Source organism: Somniosus microcephalus, unplaced genomic scaffold (assembly GCF_052327205.1).
Source record: "Somniosus microcephalus isolate GS21.2 unplaced genomic scaffold, FLI_Smic_1.0 unresolved_chr1, whole genome shotgun sequence".
Classification (NCBI taxonomy): Eukaryota; Metazoa; Chordata; class Chondrichthyes; order Squaliformes; family Somniosidae; genus Somniosus; species Somniosus microcephalus.
The window spans coordinates 63866570-63873703 of NW_028225179.1; the positions used below are offsets into that span (position 1 = coordinate 63866570).

General features: G+C 59.3%; 1 protein-coding gene across 4 annotated transcripts in view; it reads right to left on the reverse strand.

Annotated features, from left to right (window-relative positions):
* LOC147095435 (RING finger protein 112-like) overlaps positions 1 to 3398 on the reverse strand; it is a 478940-nt gene extending 475542 nt beyond the window's left edge. Inside the window, exon 1 of one of the 4 annotated variants that reach the window (XM_085974583.1) lies at positions 3301 to 3398. The gene's annotated coding sequence lies outside the window, so the exon portion shown is untranslated. Of the gene's footprint in view, positions 1 to 3184 lie in introns of all 4 variants that reach the window. The other 3 variants (XM_085974582.1, XM_085974584.1, XM_085974585.1) reach the window with 3 other exon arrangements.
* Between the last annotated feature and the right edge of the window lie 3736 nt (positions 3399 to 7134).

Below are 7134 nucleotides of genomic sequence, written 5' to 3' on the forward strand. Positions count from 1 at the left end.
GTGGGGAGGGGGAGAGAGACAGGCAGGGAGAGGGGGAGGGAGACAGGCAGGGAGAGGGGTAGGGAGACAGGTGGGGCGAGGGGGAGAGACAGGCTGGGAGAGGGGGAAAGGCAGGCAGGGAGAGGGGCAGAGAGTCAGGCGGGGAGAGGGGGAGAGGCAGGCGGGGAGAGGGGCAGAGAGTCAGGCGGGGAGCGGGGCAGAGACAGGCGGGGAGAGGGGGAGAGACAGGTGGGGAGAGGGGGAGAAACAGGCGGGGAGAGTGAGAGAGAGACAGGCGGGGAGTGGGGCAGAGACAGGCGGGGAGAGGGGAAGAGAGACAGGCAGGGAAAGGGGGAGAGACAGGCTGGGTGAGGGAGAGAGACAGATGGGGAGAGGGGGAGAGAGACTGAAAGGGAAAGGGGGAGAGAGACAGGCAGGGAGAGGGGGAGGGAGACAGGTGGGGAGAGGGGGAGAGAGAGTCAGGCGGGGAGAGGGTGAGTGACAGGCGGAGAGAGGAGGAGAGACAGGTGGGAGTTGGGGAGAGAGGCAGGCGAGGGTGGGGGGAAGAGACAGGCGTGGAGTTGCGGAAGAAAGAGGCGGGGAGTGGATGAGAGAGACAGGTGTGGCGAGGGAGAGAGAGAAAGGCGGGGCGAGGGGCAGAGAGACAGGCAGGGAGAGGGGGAGGGAGGCAGGCAGGGAGAGGGGGAGGGAGGCAGGCGGGGAGAGGGGGAAAGCGACAGGCGGGGAGAGGGAGAGACAGACAGGCGGGGAGAGGGAGAGAGAGATGCAGGGAGAGGGGAGTGACAGTTGGGGAGAGGGGGAGAGACAGGCGGGGAGAGGGCCAGAGACAGGCAGGGAGATGGGGAGAGTGACAGCCATGGAGGGGGGAGAGAGACTGGCGGGGAGAGGGGGAGAGAGACAGGCGGGTAGAGGGGGAGAAACAGGCGGGGAGAGGGGGAGAGGCAGGTGGGGAGAGGGGCAGAGTCAGGCGGGAGAGTGGGAGAGACAGGCGGGGAGAGGGGGAGAGACAGGCGGGGAGTGTGGCAGAGACAGGCGGGGAGAGTGGGAGAGACAGGCGGGGAGTGGGGCAGAGACAGGCGGGGAGAGGGGGAGAGACAGGCAGGGAGAGGGAGAAAGAGAGGCGGGGCGAGGGGGAGAAACAGGCGGGGAGAGGGAGGGAGACATGCGGGGAGAGTGGGAGAGAGACAGGTGGGGAGGGGGAGAGAGACTTGCAGGGAGAGGGGGAGCGAGACAGGTGGGGAGAGGGGGAGAGTCAGGCGGAGAGAGGGAGAAAGAGAGGTGGGGAGAGGTGGAGAGAGACAGGCAGGGAGAGGGGGAGAGAGACAAGCAGGGAGAGGGGGATGGTGACAAGTGGGGAGAGGGGGAGAGAGACAGGCGGGGAGAGGGGGAGAGGCAGGCGGGGAGAGGGGCAGAGAGTCAGGTGGTGAGAGGTGGAGACAGGTGGGGAGAGGGGGAGAGAGACAGGCGGGGAGAGGGGGTGAGGCAGGCAGGGAGGAGGGAGAGAGACAGGCGGGGAGAGGGGGAGAAACAGGCGGGGAGAGGGAGGAAGACAGGCGGGGAGAGGGAGAGAGACAGGCGGGGGGAGGGGAGAGACAGGCGGGGGGAGGGGAGAGACAGGCGGGGAGAGGGGCAGAGACAGGCGGGGAGAGGGGCAGAGACAGGCGGGGAGAGGGGCAGAGACAGGCGGGGAGAGGGAGAGAGAGACAGGCGGGGAGAGGGGGAGAGACAGGCGGGGAGAGGGGCAGAGACAGGCAGGGAGAGGGACAGAGTCAGGCGGGGAGAGTGGGAGAGACAGGCAGGGAGAGGGGCAGAGACAGGCGGGGAGAGGGGGAGAGACAGGTGGGGAGAGGGAGGGAGGCAGGCGGGGAGAGAGGGAGAGAGACAGGCAGGGAGAGGGGGAGGAAGACAGGCAGGGAGAGGGGGAGAGAGACAGGCGGGGAGAGGGGCAGAGACAGGCGGGGAGAGGGGGTGAGACAGGCGGGGAGAGGGAGGGAGACAGGTGGGGAGAGGGAGGGAGACAGGCGGGGAGAGGGAGGGAGACAGGCGGGGAGAGGGGTAGAGAGGCAGGCTGGGTGAGGGAGAGAGACATGCGGGGAGAGTGGGAGAGAGACAGGTCGGGAGGGGGAGAGAGACAGACAGGGAGAGGGGGAGAGAGACAGACAGGGAGAGGGGGAGAGAGACAGGTGGGTAGAGGGCGAGAGGCAGGCGGGGAGAGGGGGAGAGTCAGGTGGAGAGAGGGAGAAAGCGAGGTGGGGAGAGGTGTAGAGACAGGCAGGGAGAGCGGGAGAGAGACAGGCAGGGAGAGGGGGAGGGAGACAGGTGGGGAGAAGGGGAAAGAGACAGGCAGGGAGAGGGGGAGGGAGACAGGCAGGGAGAGGGGGAAAGGCAGGCGGGGAGAGGGGCAGAGAGTCAGGCGGGGTGAGGAGGAGACAGGTGGGGAGAGAGACTGGCGGGGAGATGGGGAGAGGCAGGCGGGGAGAGGGGGAGAGACAGGCGGGGAGAGGAGGAGACAGGTGGGGAGAGGGGTAGAGAGACTGGCAGGGAGAGGGGGAGAGACAGGCGGGGAGAAGGGGAGAGACAGGCGGGGAGAGGGAGGGAGACAGGCGGGGAGAGTGGGAGAGAGACAGGTGAGGAGGGGGGGAGAGACAGGCAGGGAGAGGGGGAGAGAGACAGGCAGGGAGAGGGGGCAAGTCAGGCGGGGAGAGGGGCAGAGAGACAGGTGGGGAGAGGTGGAGACAGGTGGGGAGAGGGGGAGAGAGACAGGCGGGGAGATGGGGAGAGGCAGGCAGGGAGGGGGGAGAGAGACATGTGGGGAAAGGGGGTGAGAGACATGTCGGGAGAGGGGCAGTCAGGCAGGGAGAGTGGGAGAGAGACAGACGGGGAGAGGGGGAGACAGACGGGGAGAGGGGGAGAGACAAGCGGTGAGATGGAGAGACAGGCGGGGAGAGCGGGAGAGAGACAGACAGGGAGAGGGAGAGACAAGTGTTGAGGGGGGAGACAGGCGGGGAGAGGGGGAGGGAGACAGGCGGTGAGAGGGGGAGACAGGCAGGGAGAGGGGGAGAGACAGGCGGTGAGAGGGGGAGACAGGCGGGGAGAGGGAGAGAGACAGGCGGGTGGCAGCGGGGGGAAGAGAGAGACAGAGAGAGAAAGTGAAGCTGCTCCTTTGAAGCACAGATGTCAGTACCTGACTCACGATCGTGCTTTGGAAGCAACAGCTGGAACACACACCGTTTAACAGGAGCTAGATGGATTGAGGCAGTAAGGCTGCCCTGGACATACCCAGCTCTGAACTCCACTCACCTTCTGCCCGAGCTCTCACTAGTGGCGAGAACGTCCCAGGCCGTCCCAAGCGACACAATGCAGTGTCAAGCGGGAGGAAGCTGATAGAAGAGGAAGGAACTCTTGCCAGGCTGTGCACACTCATCGCTTTCACATTTGCTTTCTCAGAAATCACGCCCTGAAGTGCGGTATCGGAGTAAACAGAACTCGCCGCCCTGCATTCTCAGAGCAGCTAGAGTCACTTGATACGTCTGCTGGCCCATGTTCATGGGGGCTCTTAAACCCCCTATACCAACCCCTATAGGATCCTGTGCCCCTATACCCACCCCTATAGGACCCAGTGCCTCTATACCCACCCCTACAGGACCACATGCCTCTATAACCACACCTATAGGACCCCGTGCCCCTATACATACCCCTATAGGATCCCATGCCCCTACACTCATCCCTATAGGATCCCATGCCCTTATACCCATCCCTATAGGATCTCATTCCCCTATACCCATCCCTATAGGGTCTCGTGCCCCCATACCCACTCCTATAGGATCCTGTGCCCCTATATCCACTCCTTTAGGATCCCATGCCCCTATACCCACTCCTATTGGATGCTGTACCCCTATACCCACACCTATAGGATCCCGTGCCTCTATACCAACCCTTTTGGATCCCGTGCCCCTATACCCATTCCTATAGGATCCAGTGCCCCTATCGCCACCCCTATAGGAGCCCGTGCCACTATGCCCAAATCTATAGGTTCCCATGTCCCTATACCCACACCCATAGAATCCCATGCCCCTAAACCCACCCCATAGGATCCCGTGCCCCAATACCCACCCCTATAGGATCCTGTGACCCTTTACCCATCTCTATAGGATCCCATGCCCCATACCCACCCTGTAAGATCCTGTTCCCCTATACCCACCCCTGTAGGATCCCGTACCCCTATACCCACCCCTATAGGATCTCATGCCCCTATACCTACACCATTCGAGCCTGTGCCCCATACCCATCTCTATAGGATCCCGTGCCCCTATACCCACTCCTATAGCATGCCGTGCCGCTATACACACCTATATGATCCCGTGCCCTTTTACCCATTCCTATTGGATCCCATGCCCCTATATCCACCCCTATAGGATCACAAGTCCCCTATACACACACCTATAGGATCCCGCTATACCTAACCCTATAAGATCCCAAGCCCCCTACACCCACCCCTATAGGATCCCGTGCCCCTATACCCATTTCTATAGGATCCCTGCCCCTATACCCATCCATATAGGATCCCGTGCCCCTATACCCAGCTCTATAGGATCACGAGCCCTCTATACACATCCCTATATGATCCCGCTCCTATATACCCACCCCTCTTGGGACCGAGCCCCTACACCAACCCTTATAGGATTTCCTGCACCTGTACCTACACTTTTAGGATCACAAGCCCCCTTTACCCATCTCTATAGGATCCTGTGCCCCAGAACACACCCCTATACGATCTCGTGACACAATACCCATCTCTTTAGGGTCCCAGCCCCTATAACCACCCCTGTAGGGTTCCATGCCCCATACCCACCTCTATAGGATCCCGTGCCACTATACCCAACCCTATAGGATCCCGGTCCCTACAACCAACCCTATAGGAGACCGTGCCCCTATACCCACCCCTATAGGATACCGTGTCCCTATACCCACCCTATAGGATCCCGTGACCCTTTACCCAGATCTATAGGATCCCATGCCCCTATACCCACCCCTATAGGATCCTGTGACACTATAGCCAACACTCTAAGATCCCGTTCACCTATAGCCATCCCTATAGGATCCCGTGCCATTATACCCACCCGTATAGGATCCTGTACCCCATACCCACCATAGTGGATCCCATGCCCCTATACCCACCCAGATAGGATCCCGTACCGCAAACCCACCCCTTTAAGATCCATAGCCACCTACAGCCACCCCTATAGGATCCCATGCCCCTATACCCACCCCTATAGGATACCATTCCATATACCCATCCCTATAGGATCCCCTGCCCCTATACCCACACCTATAGGATCCCGTGCCTGTATTCTCACACCCATAGGATCCCATGCCTATACCCACCCCCATATGATCCCATGCCCCTATGCCCACCCCTATAAGATCCCATGCCCCTATACCATCCCTATAGGATCCCATGCCCCTATACCCTCACCCATAGGATCCCATGCCCCTATACCCATCCCCATAGGATCCCGTGCCCGACACCCACACCTATAGGATCCCGTGCCCCTATACCGATCCCTATAGGATCCCGTACCTGTATTCCCACCCCTATAGGATCGCATGCACCTATACCCACCCCTTTAGGATCCCGTGCCCCAATACCCACCCCTATAGGATACTGTGCCCCTCTACCCATCCCTATAGGATCCCATGCCCCTATAGCCACCCTATAGGATCCCGTGCCCCAATACCCACCCCATAGGATCCCGTGCCCCATATCTATCTCTATAGGATCCCGTGCCTCTATACCCACCCCTATAGGATCCCTTGTCCCTATACACAGCCTATAGGATACTGTGACCCTATACCCACACATATATGATCCCATGCCACTATACCCACACCTATAGGATCTGGTGACCCTATAGCAAACCTATAGGATCCTGTTCCCCTGTACCCATCCCCATAGGATCCAGTGCCGCTATACCCACACCTATACGATCCTGTACCCCATACCCACCATATGGGATCCCGTGCCCCTATACCCACCCTATAGGATCCCGTAGCACATACCAACCTCTATAAGATCCTTAGCCCCCTACACCCACACCTATAGGATCCTGTGACCATATAGCCAAAACTATATCATCCCGTTCCACTATACCCACCTTTATAGAATCCCGTTCCCATATACCCACAACCCATAGGGTCCGGTGCCCCTATACCGACTCCTATAGGAACCCGTGCCCCTATACCCATCCCTATATGATCTCGTGTCCCTATACCCACACCTATAGGATCCCAAGCCCCTATACCCATCCCTATAGGATCCCGTGCCACTATACCCACACCTATAGGATCCTGTACCCCATACACACCCCATAGGATCCCGTGCCCATATACCCATCTCTATAGGATCCCGTTCCCCTATACCCTCTCCTATAGGATCCCGTGCCCCTAGACCCACACCTATAGGAAGCCATGCCCCTAAACCCAACCCTCTATACCCACCCCTATAGGATCCAGTGCCCCTTTCCCCATTCTTATAGGATCCCATACCTGAATATCCACCCTATAGGATCACAAGCCTCCTATACAAACCCCTATAGGATCCCATGCCCTTATAACACACCCTACAATATCCCGACCCCCTACACCCACCCCTATAGGAGCCCGTGCCCCTATACCCACCCTATAGGATCCCTTGCCCCTTACACACCCTATAGGATCCCGTGACCCTATACCCACACCTATATGATCCCGCGCCACTATACCCACCCCTATAGGATCCAGTGACCCTATAGCAAACCACTCTAGGATCCCATTCCCCTATACCCTTCCCTATAGGATCCGTGCCACTATACTCACACCTATAGGATCCTGTATCCCATACCCACCATATAGGATCCCGTGCCCCTATACCCACCCTATAGGATCACGTAGCACATACCAACCCCTTTAAGATCCTTAGTCCCCTACACCCACACCTATAGGATCCTATGACCCTATAGCCAACACTATATCATCCCGTTCCCCTATAGGAACCCTTGCCCCTATACACACCCTATAGGATCCCGTAACCCTATACCCACACCTATATGATCCCGTGCCACTATACCCACCCTATTGGATCCTGTGACACTATAC